This window comes from Arvicanthis niloticus, chromosome 10 (assembly GCF_011762505.2).
Source record: "Arvicanthis niloticus isolate mArvNil1 chromosome 10, mArvNil1.pat.X, whole genome shotgun sequence".
NCBI lineage: Eukaryota > Metazoa > Chordata > Mammalia > Rodentia > Muridae > Arvicanthis > Arvicanthis niloticus.
The window spans coordinates 79293086-79312013 of NC_047667.1; positions in this window are offsets into that span (position 1 = coordinate 79293086).

An 18928-nucleotide genomic window follows, 5' to 3' on the forward strand; every position below is an offset into this window, starting at 1 on the left:
CTCGTCTATACAATTACATAGAGGTAAATATTTTAAAGGAATATTGGAATGATTAGATAATGCACTGTGTTGTGTAACATTGGGCATCAACCTGGAAAGATCTATAAGCACCTAAAAGAAAAACTTCTGGGTACATCTGTGAGGAAACTTGAAGACATGGGTGACTGAGGTAAAAAGATCCATTCTAAATGTGATTGACACCATCCCTGGGCTGAGGTCCTAACTACACAAAAATGAGAATCTAAGACTTCTATCAGGCCTCACCACTCAATGCTTTCAGAGGGTTAACACACTGTCATCAACTGCTTCATGTTCTTGCTGCCATGCCTTCCCCACCATGATGGACAGTACACTCAAACTGGGAGTCAAATGAACCCTTCATTTTAAGCTTCTTTAAGCTGTTTTAGTAAGGAAATTTATTACAACATTGAGTGTTTCATACATACTATATGTAAAACAACAGAGGGATTTATTAAATCAACCCCATGCACTATTTTATTGTTATGGTTAATATTATTATTATAAAGATAAATTTGGAACACAACAGCAAAGACTGTTCAATTCTGCTATAATTTCACCCAAATCTTAGCTCTTGACTTTGTATTTGTAATAAAAGTACCAACACAGAGTGGTAATTGTTTCTGCTATTATACTTCCTAGCCCTGAAGCCTTAACATGATCGTTTGAATTTCCTACTCCCCCACCCCAAAAATCTTGTGGTATTAGGCAAGTTATAGTGCTTAATACAGGCAGAACAATGTCAGCCACATAGTGAGTCATCAATGAGTATTAGCTCTTTTTTCATAGTGTCTCACCCATAGCATTAGAATGTTACTAGATTCTCATACTTTCCAAGGTTATTTTATCAAAAAAGGTAGTTGATTTAGCAGAAACTTGAAATTAATAAGAAGCAAAAAAAATTCTCCCTCATTATGTATTTCTCTTATTTTCTCACAAGATCAGGCTACAAATCCTACTCCCAAATTGTGGACACTATTAGAACAGATTTAAGACACTCCATCCTCTTGGTGGTACTAATAGTTGATTTTGTTAACTAATTAACTAATTAATTCACTTTACATCCTGGTTGAAGTTCCCCTTCCTCTTCTCCTCCCAGTTGTAACCTCCTACCACCATTCTATCATTCCCCTCTTCCCTTTCCCTCAGAGAAGATGAATACTCCATTCCTTCTCCAGTATCAACCTGTCCTGGCACATCAAGTCTTATCAAGTCTAAGCAGCAGCTGATGGAACCAGATACAGAAACCCACAGCTAGAGAACAGGCAACTCAGGGTGTGGAATGTTAAGTATTGATGGAACGGGAAGAGTAATGGGCACCATAAGAAAACCTACCGAGCCAAGTAATATGGGCTCATAGGGGCTAATAGAGACTGAATCACCAACCAAATAGTATGAATAGACATGACATAGGCCCTCTATCTATGTGTAACTAATGTGTAGCTTGATATTTATGTGGGTTCCATAACCATTGTATTAGGGACTGTCTCTGTCTAGGACTCTGCATTTGGATCCTTCTCCCCTAGCTGGGATGCCGTGTCTGCCTCAGTGGTAGAGGATGCACATAGTGGATTTTTAAATTGTGTTTGAGGTATTGTATTCTATATGTGTATATGGTGTGTCTGCTTGCATATTCATGAGGGAGTGTGTGCATGTGCTTGTCATAATGCACATGAGAGGCAAGACATAACCTTGGTAGTCATGAGTCAGTCTTTACCTAGTACCTTGTTTGAGAAAGGATTTCTGGTTACTCACTACTACTTATGCCAGGCTTGCTCACTCAGGAACTTCTAGTATTCTCCGATTTCTGTCTCCCATCTTCTTCTAGGAAAACTGCATGTGTACTGCCATGTCAAACTTTCGAAAATAAGTTCTAGGTATCTGAAGACCTGTATTCAGGCTTGTATGACACATACTATTGCCACCATTCCTTTTCCTCAAATCCAGTTAACAGTGGATCTCTCTCTCTCTCTCTCTCTCTCTCTCTCTCTCTCTCTCTCTCTCTCTCTCTCACACACACACACACACACACACAAGAATACACATACACAGAAACACATGTGTATATGTGCATATACACATGTGCATGAACACCTCCAATACACATACACATTTTGAGCATGGGTCTTGAATCTTCCTCATTATCTACATGACTCTACCATCTATTAGCTCACCTAGCTGTCCGTACCTCCTTCACATAGCATTAATTACCCATTTCAGTTTCTGTCCTTACATTTATTGTCATCCACATTGTAATCCTTTTTACCTGTTTCTATGGCAACCTTGCTTCTCAACCCACCACCTGTCTTGTAGTCTGAGAAAAGCTTGGCATCACTGCAATGATGAATACATCAGACAATAACTGACTTGGTTCATGGGTTGATGTTCTATTCTTATCCATGGGCTCTAGTATTTCCCTAAATTGTAAATTGTTAACTTAGCTCTAGACTGACACAGTTTGTGTGAAGCCTATTATTATCTGCTTCTCCAGTGACTGCTACCAATGTCTCTAGTCTTGCATCAGGACCATAGGTTTGACTTCATGATGACTACTCATATGACTCATGGTGACTACCAGTTTCTCCTGACAGTAGATCTCTGTGCAGTCTGCCAGCAGGAAATGTTTGTATGTTGGTACTCTTGTGGTATTTTTTTAAATCATCAATCCTACATGAGTTCTGAAAACTAAGCCTAGTTCTGGTTAGCCAACAAAATGATGGACTGTGTATTAGGAGTATCTTGTACCTCACTGGTACAAATTGGCATAATTATGCTCTAATTGTATTTTCAGAGAAAAAGTTTTATTTTAACAGGAAGAGTGATATGTAGGAGGAGCTAAGGTGGGAGGAGTACTGAGATGAAGAGAAGGAGTAAGGAGAGGAGGAGAAGAAGGAGAGGAGAAGCTAGGTGATGAGAGAGAGGAAGGGGGGGAGACAGGGAGGCAGATGTTCACGTGTCTCCACTAGTCAAAGATGGTTGATATATCTAGGTTTGATATTGTGTTACATTTCTGATTGAGCATTACCAAACTTATAAAGCCTTTGATTAACATTTTTAAAAAATGTATAAAAGCAAAAAGGAGAAGGGGGCATGGGATAGGGGTTTTATAGGGAGGGGAAATGGGGAAAAGGGATGGCATCTGAACTGTAAATAAAATATCCAATAAAAAAAAACTAAGCCTAGTATCCTATTCAGAGTCTACTTTACACTTAAATATTCCTGGAAAGAATTTTGGTGGTTTTGTTTTATACAGGTACTTGTGTGTGCATGGATGTGTATATACATATGTGTGTATGTGTTTATGTGTGTGCTTACACATACCCATGATGTTCATGCACTCTGTGCACAACTGCAGCACTCAGAGAAAGACATTAATGTAGTCTACTATTACTACCAGCTTATTACTTGAGTGCAGGTCTCCTCACTGAATCTTGTGCTCAGAGGGTAGGCAAAAAATTTCAGTGATTATACTGTTTTTCTCCTCACAAAACACAGAATGACAGAAGTATATTTAGCCATACCCCGATTTTTAAAAGGACACAAAACATTTTAAATGAGGTCTTCCTCCTTGATCATGAAGAAATGGTTCATGATGGCTTTTCTGTCCATTTGGGGAAAATATTTTAAGAGGCATAGAAGCCAAAGGTATATGAACTTTAACTTAAAAGTTAACTTCTTAACTTTTTATTGTTTCTTTGTAGGTTTCACATCATGTACCACAAACTCAATCATCTCTCTGTCCTTTTATACCCACAATCTTTGTTTGAAAGCTTGTGGAACACCTTCTTAAATAAAAAAAAATATGCATGAATTTAGAAATAATGGGTATAATATAGAGTATAGTTCTAAAATTTAAAACTACAGAGAATGTAGCAAATAAAGAAAGAAGACCAATACACCACACAGGATGTCATCTCTATCATATCTATTATATAAACTAATTTGAGAACAAAAGACACTGACAAGGAATAGTTTATCTCTGGTTTCAACATAGACTATTGACAAATTCATTTTAAAATCTACCAAATAAACAGTCAATCAGTTATATCCCAGCTAGCATTTCTATAAACATGAGTTTTGATGTATTTAAGGTGTAAATGTCCCTGGAAACAATATGAATCCATTGTACTTTGCACACACTTAGATGATAGGCCAAATTCAAAGTGAAGACATTAATGCCCAAACCTGCAAGACTTCAAGAATTTTCTCAGAAATCAAGAAAAATTATTTTTCCATGAGCGAATTTTAACAAAGAGTAACTTTGGTTTTAAACATAAATCATGTGGTGGCCTCCAAACCCATATTCATGGCAAAGCCATCTTATAGTTCTCTTATTCTCTGGGATGCTCAGCCAAAAATATGATTTGGGGGTATTAATTTCTTGTTACTTACATATTAAAAGAGTTGCACATACAAATAAGGGTGCTTCCATGAGACAGACAGTGGATTATTAACAGAACTCAATGTAATTCTGAGACTGGAGCTGTGGTATATTCAATAGCTTACTTACCTAAAAAGCAGGACGCCCTTGGTTTTATGCATCACCACTACATAAATGGGGAATGATGGTACATTACTGAAATCTAAGCACTCATAAGGTAAGGGTGGAAGGCTCAGGAGTTCAAGGTCATCTTTGTTTATCACAGATTCTGATGCTGCACCTGTCATATGTTCCAATGATCACAAAACTAAGAGATAACAGAAATCAAAAGTTGATGCTCATTGGTGTTAACCTTCAAGATGCAAGTTTGCTCTATTCTGACTTGCTACCGTGCTTCCCTTTCTTTCAAGAAGATGAATTGTATTGTCATTGTGTTGAACTGTCCATGATAGTTTTTCCTAACATGGTATACTTCAGATATGATTATAGTCATGAAAACTAAAGGAAATATAAAGACTGAAATTCCAGATTTTATAAATACAGATGAAGCCAATAATTAACCTAGACAGGATAACATGAGAATATCCAAGTTCCTAGAGCAAATAGTCCCAATTCTACATTTAAGGAGACACATGGAAAATATCAAGTGCATAATAAGGTACAAGCAGATTCTACTCAATTAATCCCTACATGTGAATCACAAATTATTTTAAAAAGTGAAAATACAATAAAAATGTGATAACTCAATAAAAACGTTAGTGTGCTCATCTTTCAGTGATGAAACCTAAAAAGGTTTTTAAAGACATTTACCTATAGCTAATTATTCATTATAGTTAATTTTATATAGAAATTACAAAATCTTAATAGCCCAGTAGCTGATTATGTATTCATGTATCTGTTTATAATTTCAAAAACTTTCTAAATAGGCAATAAACTTCATATTTTCTGTAAATTAGTAAAACTTGGCATAAACAAATACAATGTCTGAATTTCAATGGTCACTATGTGACATTTTCTGGGCAGATATGAAAAAATGTCTGTACACTTTAGACAAAAGATGGCAGAAATTACTCCACCATTGCCTTGCTTAGGGAGCCAAAAATTTATAGAAGTCAGGCATAGGAACAGAGATGACTCAATGGAAGCTAAATCAAAACAATGCCTGACCTACTCTGAGTGATGACCCATAGAAGTTAAAAACATGTAGCACTCTGAATGACGTGCAGACCCCTGGGCTGGTCTGAAAATCCCTTCCATCAGCAACAATTTGTTGTTTGTATTACCATGTAGAGGGCCTTATGAACCCTATAAATTTCAGAGGCTCCTGAGCCTTGCAACATTTATCTATTTCATGTGTCTTATACATTTCAATTTTTTTTTAAGTCTTGAAGAACCTTTCTCTAGCATGGAATGTTTCAAGTGACAGGTGAAAGCTAAACTCCAGATGTGATTTATAGTCCAGATGTTATATAGGAATATTATTTTTTGACCTTTGACCTTCTCTATGACTAACCATTGCCTGTTTACTACTCATGAAACCATAAAAAGTGTGTGTTGTTTTCTTAAGTGGATGGCCAAGTCTTAGAATTGATTTAATAGACTAGAAAAACTCAAGTCACATGGTTTGATAAGGAAGTACCATGGATTCCTGTTTGGAATCCATCTCCAAGGTATACCAGAAAACAGTTGCTAGTTACAATGTTCTGTCTGCTTTCACCTCATGTAATAAAGGAAGTCATAATTAGAGTTAGTGATTATTGACTAAACATAAAGTACCAGGCTCTACGCTAAGGGTCATGTACAATCATTTAATGTTTTTCAACAGCCCTATGAGGTGGGCATATTTACTTTTCATATTGAGGAAAAGAGAAATAAACTCCCTATTCTCTTAGTGCAACTGAGTTAGGGGATGATGCATGCAAATCAATTTATTGTATTAATAAAGTGCTATTCATAAATGATAAAGTATCCATTCCTATTTGGCTATGCATAGTCCAGGGAGTACACAAAGACCGAGGGTTTTGTATTGTGTTTCCTAAGGATATGTGAACAACCTCCCACTTCCCTCAGGTAGGGCATCAGTAAAAGATTAAAAAGCCAAACAAAACACAACATAGGAACAAAACAATCAAAACAACAACAACAAAACTATTCTACCCACTTTGAACTTAATGAACCAATGAGATTACTGGTATTTCTTTCAGGAGAAACTTGGCTAACTCACATACATTTGTATCACTGAACAGTCTACCCAGCATGGATGACAACTCACAAAAGATGCATCCTGACAGCTGCCTGTTGCACAACTCTGTCTTGAGAGTCTTATCTCCCTAGAAATTGTTACTGCTTATAAAACATTGGGGAAATGGGCTTGTGACTACCAGAAGTGTCAGAAAGTTTCTAAAGCGTTCATGATAACATTTCATAGTTTAGAGAAAAGGATCTACATCTTTACTTTGGTGGACTGGTGTAATGCTAAGAATACAAGTGGAATCTGATGGACTTAGGAACTCACCTATCATTATCTCTTCCCACCTACACGTGCATCCTTACCTTCACTCATCCTTTTAGATAACATTAGTGTTCACCAGATAAATATGTGTATTAAACATCATCCTATGCTTTTGAAATCCACTAACATTTTCCTTCACACATACCCAAATGTACAATTTAAACTCATATGTGTTATTTTACTGAAAATATGCTTTCCTGTGTATATGTTTTTCAAGTCCTAATTGTGACCCTAACTGCCCATTTTGTTTCACATGCCAAAGCCACTATTTCATTGGTCATTGTTTGCTGGACGTTCCCCATGACTTGGATGGCTTGTTTGTTCAGAGTAAGTTTGCTAAAGTTCTTGTGATAAGAATGGTTATAGCACCAAAAGAAGAAGACAATATCAGATCCTAGTTGATGCTAACATTGCATTCAGTTCTTCTCTGGACATCCAGATGGCTTATCCTCAGGCACCCCAACCCTTTGAAATGCTTTGCCTTTGATTCATCTTCTTCCTCTTATTGAGCTCCCTGAATGAATAAAAAGATAATAGGATTAAGAATGTGATTCAATTGAAGAGTACTTGCTTAGCATGTGTTAGATTTCATACAATTGCAGCATGGCGAAGAAGAGGAAGAGGAAAAAGAAGAGGAGGAAACAAAGTACTATATTCTTTATTTTACAACAATAATATTGTATTTGACATTAGTAAATACTTAAAATGATTTTGATAATACATGGGAGAACTTGCGAGTGAGAAAAAGATGAAAGAGTAATATGGTGAGTATGTTTGAAATGCATTATATACATGTATAATTAGTGTGAATAAAACATTTATTAATTATTTGAAATGTTGAGTATTTAAACTAAATACAATAATTTTCATAGTTATTAAAAAAGATTTAAGGATCAAACTGAAATACCATCACCTTAGAACAGCTGCATATTATTTAAAAAAAAAAAAAAAAAAAAAAAAAAAACCTCTTGCTGTGCCCTGGCCTTTCCCTGCTTTTGTGTAGACCTTTCTATGACCACTTTTTAGCTGGTCATTAAACTCTTTATCTACCTAAAACCCTAGAATTAGGAAATGTTAAAAGCAGCTTTTAGATCAAGAATTATTTTAACACCAGAAATAAAATATATAAGATTGATCACTAAAAGCATAGTTGTTGAGCTCCTGTGTGAGTTTAGAAGTATGTAGGGATTACAGGCTCCACAGAAATAAAACAAAGGCATTCTTTCAGACTTTCCAAGTCAGTTATTGTCAGAAAATTCCTTCAAATAGGTCAGGGAAAAAGGAAAATGGTGGTGGCTTTCAACCACACCTTTCTTCCTCCCCTCTTCAGGGGCCATGAGTATAAAGATTCAAAGGGATAGGGTTGATGAAAAGAAACATGTTTGACTTAAATAACTCAATTATAATTAATACTATGTTTATTTTTTCCTTATCTCTTTGCTTCTGGTAACATTCAAAAGTCTTTAAAAAATATCCTTGTCAACTAACATTCTGTAAAATGTATTGTTGAGCATGGCCAAAGTAATAAGAAACATTGATTAAAAAAACTTTTTTTCATATAAAGTTTAAATTAATTTTCCCTCAAAATATACTTTTTTTTGAATGTGGAAATATTTGACACTTGTTAGTACATGGAGAGTTTTACTGTGAAAGTCTACACCAAGGAAAAGGCCTAATCCAGGATGCTTGGCAAATTTGTATGATCCTGAGACCAATTAAGTAAGAATAAAAAGTAGGTTTCACATTGCTGCTTGTGTGGTGACTTCCCAGAAGGTTTGAGAGTTTATTTCCAGTAAAGAAGCTGGATGAGACCTTTTAAGGAAGATAGTGAAAGGCTTCTCTCACAATTCTAATTCCTAGGCTAAAGCCAAACAGTAGGACCTTTCTCCTGTCATTAACCCAACCCCCTTTCTTCTCTATCAGAGTGTAGCCTGACAGTCATCTGCAGGAAGGTAATTCTGACATATTCTGAATTCACTTTTCCTCACCTTTCCTCTTTGTCCCCATCTGGATTCACTCTCTGCTATGTTTGAATTAATTAGGCTCAAGACAATGTGGATTTTGAGCTATACTTCAGACCCTTTTTTAAAGCTTCTATGAATCTTATAAATAGAGAATCTAAATAAGCTTTGACTTAGAATAAGGTCAAACCACACTACTGTTGGCAAAATAAAGACTTTGAAATAACGTGAACTTATGTTCGAATTCCAACTTTTTAGTATATACAACGTATAAATTACATTTAGTGTCTAAATATAGCAAGCCTTCATATATTTAATTCTAAAATGGGAATATTAGATGTTTCCACTCTTCTGGTGTTTAATAAATAATGTCCATGTGGATAAAGTAAAATGATATCACTACCTGGAGTTACCCACCATCCCCATTCATTATTGGAATCAGCAATCATGAATAATACTTTGAATGAGAAGACAGTTTACACAGGTTGTGATGAGGTGCAGTGACTAAAGAAGTTGTTGTGCAAACATCAGGACATCAGGTCCCCAGAATTTACCTGTAAAGTCACGCATGCCAGAACACTTTTATTTTTTTTAATCAGTATTTCTTTTTATTGAGTATTTTCTTTATTTATATTTTAAATATTATCCCATTTCACGTTTTCCTCTCCAGAAACCCTGTCTTCCCTCCCTCCTCCACCTGCTTCTTTAAGGATGCTTCCCCTCCCAACTCACTGCCTTGGCAATCTGCTACACTGGGGCATCTAACCTTCACAGGAACAAGGGCCCAACAAGGCTGTCCTCTGCTATGTATGCTGTTGGAGCCATGGATCCCTCTACGTGTACTCTTTGGTTAGTAATTTACTCTCTGAGTTCTGGGGGTTCTGGTTGGTTGATATAGTTGTTTTTCCTATGGGGTTGCAAACATCTTCAGCTCTTTCATTACTTTCTCCAACTTCTCCATTGGAGAACCCATGCTCAGACCAATCGTTGCCTGTGAGCATCCATGTCTGTATTTGTCAGGTTTTGGCAGAGCCTCATAGGAGACAGCTATATCAAGCTCCTGTTAGCAAGCGCTTTTTCACATCCTCAATAGTGTCTGGGTTTGGTGACTGTATATGGAATGGATCCCCAAATTGTGCAGTCTCTGGAAGGACATCCAGAACACACTTCTAATGCCAGGACTGGGAAGGAAAAACAGGCTGATCCCTTGGTCTCATTAATTAATTTAGTGAGCCAAAAACTAATTAGAGACTGTCACAGTGAATGAGGTAGGTGGTTCTTGAGCAAGAACACCTGATATTATCCTTTGGCCTCTCAATGCATTTGCACAAACATGCATAAACACACACACACACACACACACACACACAAAACAACCACGTGCTTCAGCTTGTGTACTTAAGCACTGAGCACCTCTACAGAACTGGTCACAACTGGAATTTTCAATATATTCATTCATCCAGTCAAAATATGTTTCCTAAAAGTCTGAAAACTTTCATTCATTGTAAAAGTTCAGAGAGAGCATGTTAAAATGATGACTATTCTACATTTGGCCACAGATGGATACTGATCAAGTTGCTTTTGAAGAGAAGACTGCAAAAACAATGTTTTCCATTTTGTACCTAAGAAATCTAAGGCTCCAGAAGAACAGTTTTCCTAAGGTAACTTTATATATATATATATATAAATGTGTAAATATATATATACACATGCACACATATATTCACATGCATGCATTGGGTTGGCAGAGGACAATGCTACATGCCATTTTTTCAGGTGCCATCCTTCTGTTTTTTATGGTGAAGATTACTCTCAAAAGCCTGGAACTCTCCATGAGTTTACATTGACTGGCTAGATAATCCCACATTCTCCAGAATCAGAAGACACAACTTGACACTTCAATACTCGCTAATATTTTGCTATGTTAGCTGTGGAGTAGGCATATTCCGAGGTGTGGCTGTACTTCCTTTGTCCACCAGGTGATATCGCTGACTTTAGATTGACATACCAAGCTGCAATCTCTTCCTTCACTGTTATTATCCTGGTACTTTTGTAATAACCATGTCAATAGAGTTTCACATGAGTTTCAGAATAATTACTTTTATGAGCTAGGGTCATTTGGCAGCTTGATTTTGCACCCCTGGAAATATGTGGGACCCATGATTTGTTCCTTCTTTATGGAGTGATTTTTATGAAGTTTAACTTTATGCTATATAAAATATACATAAACAATAAGAGATGAGACTTTGTAAAGTCACTTGTGTGTTGAGTCACATTAAACTTGCATTTTCCTTTCTGAATTTCCCAACCCCAGGTCCCAATCTAGTGCAATGCCAGGTTGTACTGCATTGAACAAGAGTCACATTTCTAGAACCTCATGAAATATAATGAGTTTAATCTCTGTGAAACTATGTATTCCAATAGTTTACATTCAGTATGGAAAAAAATAACAAAATAAAACAAAACTTCCTGTAGAGATGGCTTAATTGGTAATCAGGAAGACATGAATTCAGTTCCTAGAACCTATATTTAAAAGGTAGGATTGCTAAAAGTGGACAAGCACTTAACATCATATACTGTTAATACACAGGATTGGAATTAAGTTCCCAGCACTCGTGCTGTGCAGATCATTCCAGCTCCAGAAGTTTCAACACTCTTTTCTAACCACACAATTCTGAAGAAAATGCACTCGTTTCTGTCTCTACCACTCACTAGCTACAGGATATGGTAAGACTCAATTTCCATATCCCTCAATTTAACTCAAGGCTTCTTGAGTTAACTTCTTTAAAAGACTTCTTTTAAAAGTCTATGATTACAAATAAAACTGTACAAGTTGAGTATCACTGGCCTGAGAGTGAAATGTTTTGGCACCTAAACATTTTGAGTACTACTGTAAGAAATTCTACATTCAAGCTTGGCAGATGACCCATTCAGTAAAATGCTTGCACTAAAAGTGTGAAGACCTGAGTTTGATCCTTAGAAACTATTTAAAATATTGCAGGCACAGAGGTACAAGCAGCACAATCCCAGTGACCTGGAGCCAGAGCCAGAAAAACACTCAAGATTTGAAGCCAACTAATCTAGCACAATCAGTCAATTTCAGTCCCGAAAAATAAGTGGAGAGTGAAGGGGACAATATCTCACACTGACTTTTCAACTCCATATATGTGTACATATACATAAACATAGACACACAAACACACACACACAGAGAGAGAGAGAGAGAGAGAGAGAGAAGCAGAATAAAATTCCATAATTAACTCATATGACAGTCAAAACATAAACACTCTTGATAAATTATATATAAAATCATGAATGGATTTCATGTTCAGACTTCATTTCTATTCTTTAAATACCTCTTTTTTTAAATATTAATTACTCAGAAATCCAAACAATTCAATAAATTGAGATAAAAGAAAAAACCAAAACACTTCTGCCTATTCATTTCAGATAAGGTATATACAAATGGTCTTGAAAAAGATATTATCATATCACCAGCTAGGGTCCTTCATTTTGGACAACATAACACCAAAAAGACAATTGTAATTCTTTGTGAGTGTTATATTGACAATTCTTTGTTTCCTAGTACCATTTTGCTTTCCACTGGAAGCACCAAAAACTATATGAGCTTATGTTCATCATTAAAAATTTGATAATAAAAGAGAAGGGTTCCCACTCATCAGTCTATAAGTCTTATCTATGATTACTATTAACGTTTGATGTTTTTCTCTTTCAATTTTATTAATTCTACAAATGTTTTAAAAAATACATTTTTATACATATCTTAAGCTTTTATCAGTCAGTCGTAACACATAAACACTCTTGTTACTATAAATTCTGGTCATTATTAATCTGTTAAGTGTAACAAATTAAATATATAATTTATATGTATAAAAGTAATTATATTTTTTCAATTACAAAATATAGAGAGTAAACTTTTAGAGTTCTAAGCCAGGGATGTAAATCACTTATTAGAGTATTTGCCTACCACACAGGGAGTTCTGGGTTCAACCCTCAGAATCAAGAAACCAAAGTGGTAGGCTATTCCAATAATTACAGCATTTGGGATCTGGATATAGGACAATCATGGGTTCAAGGTCACCTTTGGATATATAGCAAGTTTGAGGTTAGTCTACAGTATGTGAGAAACTGTCTTAAGTACAACAATATTTATAAACATTTGAAATTTCCTAGCCCACAAAATCCTGCCAGTTACATTTTCCTCTGTTCTTTCTATGCACATTATTATTAGTTGGCCTAATTAAGTGTCATGATAATACTTAACATTTCTTCTCAATAGAAAAAATAAATAATGTGCTATATTGACCAAGGAATACTCAAGAATATTTTATTCTCCATATTATACAAACTGAAGTGGTCCTTACAACAGATAAGCCAAACTTTTCATCTCAATATCCTTCTTAGAAAAAAATTGGCCATAATATTTATCAACCCAAAATTAATCTCCCTGGGATTCCCTTGGAATATTCATGTGTAGGGACCTTAAACAATGTTACTATCCAACATGTAAGCCATGTTTTTTAGTGTTAATATATAATATTCTACCATTTATATTTATAAAGCAATTAAACTAAATGTTAGTATTAAAAGCAAGGCATCTATAATTTATAATTTGAGCATGATCCATGTGAAAGCCTATGCATTCTTTATGTCAAAGAACAATGACAGAATAGCCAATGTAGGTAATCACTGGGAAGTTCCAGCCCACTTTCAGACATGTATCAGTGGGAAGAATATGTATATAGTTTGCCTAAGTTTTCTTTTAGTGAGGTTTACTTAATTTTATCCTAGTATTCAGTCTTAAATTGAGAACATTTCACAGTATCTTTAAAACTCAAAAAAATAATAATAATTTCCTTCATCTTACCCAAAAAATGTTGAGCCAAAAGGGTGTAGTCTCTTATGTTTTAAGGAAATTACAATTATTAAAAATAAAAGCAAAAAGAAATATAATTGAAAGCATTCCAACAAAAGCAAGGAGTGATTGAAGAAAATTCAAAGAAAAATATTTAAATATTCAAACTTAATTTCAGCAATCTCTGCCTGTGTATTGCTATCACTTTTCTTCCAGGAAAAATATTTTGATGCAACTCTTATTTCCTAAGTAGATCAATGCCTATTCTAAATCATAAGCAAATGAAATCAGTAAATTCTCTACTTTGTGCATAATCCCAAACCATAAAACTTGTACATAAGTCATAGAAGTAATCTATTTGACAAATGTTATAGTATAAAAATATTAATCAAAGGGAAAAAGAGTAGATTTTAAGAAGTGGCAAAAATAGTCCACATCTGGACATAAAGTGGCTTAAATATTAAACAAAATATTGTTAAAACATTTGAAAGTTAAGGATCCACTTAATTTTGTATTTGCTCTGAATTAGCCAGAAACCTTAATACATTAGAAAAGTATTTTGTATGTTTAATCAATGAACAATTTCATCACTCTCACCATAGAAATAAAAAATATCACAATTTTTAAAATGTAGCAATGAGGCATGACAAAGGTAACACTGATTAATATAGTTAGCAAATACAATGAATAGTTAGCTCATTTCCTTTTTAGAAATTTTGACGATGGCTAAATAGAGATAACTAACTTAAATCAATGTGTGTGTATGTGTGTGTGTATGTGTGTGTGTGTTTTCACATATTCCTGAGAGTAGATGTGTCTAAAGGGGCATGAAACTGTGGATGCATGCATGTACATGTTAGAAGACAGTGTAGATTAATCAAGTTTCCATCTTACTTTTGAGATAGGGTTTCTCACTGAATGTGTATCACTGATACACTTGTTACCCAGAGAGCTCCAGGGACCTTTTTTCTCCCGACTCCCCAGACTGAGATCAGAGGAGCATGCAGAGGTACTCAGCTTTTTATTTGAGTCTCCTGGATCAAACTCAGGTTGGCAAGCCATTACCCAACTGAGGCATCTCTCAGCTCTCTATGGAAAATAATTTTAGGCCTAGAAATAAGCACTCTGTATTATATAGAAGGTCTTTCATATTCTCCTGCCCTACAATCCATGCACATCATTTAGGGTATTGCTAGTCTCTTGAACTATACTTGCTGCTGACTCTATCCCTGTCTTTATGTTATCATGGTATTTTGCTATCTATGGTACTGAAGTCTTTTAAAAATTACATTTTTAATATATTGTGGAATATTAGTAATAAAATTCTAATTCATAATTTAAAAAAAAACTAATAACCTTTAAATAACTGAAGGAATAAGAGCAACAAGGATTTGCATGCAGTTAGAGTTCAGCAAATCCTCTGCAGTGTACTTGTGAAAATTTATTAGAGAATGATTCTACTTTTAATTCAGTAAATTATATTTTAAAGCTAAGGCAGATCTTGAATTTTTGCCATATCTGAGGTATTGTTTATAATGGTTTGGCTTTCAAGATAAATTTGACACACACACACACACACACTATATATTTCTCCTTTTAGGAAAGTCACTCAAGACATTTTTAAAGATAATTTATTATACATATTTGAGCACTTTACTGAACCTCAATATTAAAGCAAGGCTTTGGGCATAATGGCCAAGTACAGTGAAAATAAACAAAACAACAAGAAAAATGTAAACAATCCCAATGTTAAGAAATAACTAAAACCAGTCAGAAATTTATAAAAATGCTTGGACTAGCTAGATATATATTAAAGGGTCTGATTAGGCCTCTCTGAAAAGCAACACATGAATTTCTCTTAGTTTCTTTTTCTACAATAAAATACTCTGAAAACGGAGGCTTAAGGAAGAAGGGCTTACTTTGACTGAAAGTTTCAAGTTATATTCCATCATAGTTGGAAAGGCAAGACAACAGGATTGTACAGAAGCTGCTCATATTACATCTGTAACCAGAAAGAAAAGAAATGAATGCATGCCAGTGCTTATCTCATTTTCTCCATTTTATACAGCCCACAGTGTCCAGTACCGAAAATGGTCCATCCCACAATTAAGATGAGACTTTCCTTAGGCAATGTACAATTGCTGTGAAGAGAAACCATGACCACAAAAAATTCTTCGGATGGAAAACATTTAATTGAAGATTGCCAATAGTTTCAGAGGTTTAATCCATTATCATCATGGTGGGGAGCATGTTGATTTGTAGGCAGATGGTCCTTTTTATTAATTGAATGTTATCTTTATTTACATTTCCCAGTGTCTCCCCCAGGAAAGCCCCTATCCCATTCTCCCTTCCCCTGTTTCTATGAGGGTTTTCTACCACACACCCATCCACTCCTGCCTCCCTGCCCTGGCATTCCTCTACACTGGGCTATCAAGCCTTCACAGGACAGAGAGCCTCTGGATAGGCAGGCAGCAGGAAGAGAGACACCACACCTGGCTTGAGCTATTGAACCCCCAAAGTCTACCCCCAGTGGTAATATCTCTAAGAAGGTCACTGCTAATCCGTTTCAAGTAGTTTCATTCCTAATGACTCAAATATATGCGTCTATGAGGACCATTCCCATTCCAACAACCACACACCTCCACACATCAATAAAATGATCAAGATGATCCTCCAGAAACATGCCTACAGCCCCATCTCTCAGGCGATTTAGAAATTTATCAGTTTTATAATTAACACCAACTACCACAAGACTGTAACACAATCCAGTGTTTAAACATCTTCAGTAACAGAGCAAAGATAGAATAGACAGCAGGAAGTCCAGGAGGAGGAGGATGCTGGACGTGGTGTTCTAAGAACTAAAAGATATCTGTGTCTGCTGTGTGACAAAAATAATAATGAGGGGAATACAAAAAAGGAACCTAGAGGCCAAATCACAGTAAGGTTTGAACGTGTTTGAAGCTGATTGCCTTGGGCAGTTTTTAGACATTTCTGCAATGGATTGAAATAATTGGTGAAGGCTCTTTATTTTCTTATAGTGAAACTGTAAGGTTATTCTTACTATCATTCCAATGGGAACTGTAATACATCTATGTTCACAACATGATGGAACATCGCTTGACTCTAATGTAATATTGTCAAATGCTCTATAGTGTTTCATAGAACTAGAGACCAGACTTTGAAATGATCTTGGCAAAGTCTCTCTGTGTGTCTCTCTCTTTGTGCCTGTCTATCTCTGTTTCTTTCTCTGTCTCTCTCTCTCTCTGTCTCTTTCTCACCATCCCTCTTTCTCTCTCTCCCCCTCATCTAGCAAATCCTTTTAAGTTACTTGTATACATGTATGCATGACAAACTTACAAAACAACCTTGGGTTTTATTACTCAGACAGTTTACACCATGCAAGCATCTCAGACATTTTTTTGAGAGTACATAGAAATAATTCCAGAAGCCTATTTATTTTCTCATAATGAACCAATAATTTCTCTCTTATTACTACTCCAATGAGGATCTAGATGCATCTTTGTTCACAACATGATGGAATATCCACTGTTTTTTGAGGCTTCTCACTATCCTAGATTTCTCCACTAAACTGTAAAGGCTGACTAGTGTGCCCTAGTGTCACCTGTCTCAGCCTCATCTGTGGTGGAGTAGAAGTGCCCAATACCATGTCTGACTTTCTCAAATGGGTTCTGGGATCTACCACACATGTTCATATGAAGGGAAACACCTTAGTGGCTAGATCATCTCTCCAGCCTCTGAATTATTTTGTTGTTAATGAAGGCATCTTATCTCTCTAATTTCAGATGGATAGCAGTGGGTGGGTGACTCACTTATATAGGGTGGACAGTGTAAAGTGGATGAGACAGAGCACAGGACCACTGTGTAGAAAACTTTCAGCCTTTGAGTATGATTATATGTAAATGTCACCCTGTTATTTCAGAAGAGAATTTGTTTTCCACCTGACAATCCAAAAGAATTTTGATATTTTTTTATTTTCTCTCAGCCTTTTTTATAGTAGTGTTACACTATAGGAAATAAACAAATGAGAGGATGTTATAGTCAACTAAAAACAAAAAGAAGCTTTATATATCATGTTGCATATTATGTTCATATATTCAAAATATATTTCTTGAGCATGGTGAGTGCAGCACAGCCTTGGACATAATGCTAGGTACAAATGAACTCAGCAATGAAAACAAAATTGTTTGAGAGTTGACACATACAGGCCTCTTCTCTTCTTTTGCTGCTCTGATCACATTTTGGTATTCCACACTTGTGCTTGTCTAGATTTTTTCCATACCATATGATATGCCATTTGATGGATTAGAATGTTAATGCATTTTTTTCTTGCAGTTCATCAAGATAGTCAACATTAACTAGTCACAACAGAAAAATGGTCTTGATAGGCTGTGGAGATGGTTTTGTAGGCAAAGCATATCCAAGTACATGTGATGATATAAATTTGAATCACCAGAGCTCACATAAAAGCCATGTGGGAACAAGTTCTCTTGTTATCTCATCTTGAGAGAGAAACAAAGCTAGCATTACTAGCCAAAATGGCAAACCCTAGTTTCTCCTGCCTTAATGAATACTGTAGAAAGCCATTAAAGAAAACACCCTACAATCTACATCAAGCTTCCACAGGCATTTATATACACCTGCACTCCCTACACACACCAGAGACTTAATACTTGCAAATACACTTACCTAGATATATACAAAATGGAAAGAAAACAAAAATAGAGAAAAATAAAAGCATCCTTGAAACACTGGTGATTTAGTGTCATAAGTTTTAATATACATTCACTAATATATAATTGGGCATTTGAATATCTTCTGCCTTGCCAAATAGAACAAGCAGATACAACCTTGCAAAAGAGGGGGAAATAGATCTAGAATGGAGGACACATCTGCTCCCTGATGCTCAGGAACTGTATAAGAGGCAGATTCCAATAGGATGGCTTCCAGCTCAGCTTCTGCTGCCAAAGAAAATGCATGGTATATAGGTGAGGAACAAAGAATAATGCAGGAGAGGAACACTGTTTCTGTCATTCTTACCATTATGTTCACAAACATCAATCCTGTTCCCAGTCACATGTATTCTCACCTACTCTTGCCTTTCTCTTGACGCCAGACCCATTGAGTTGTTATCCATTCATTGAGATTATGCTGAAGTACAA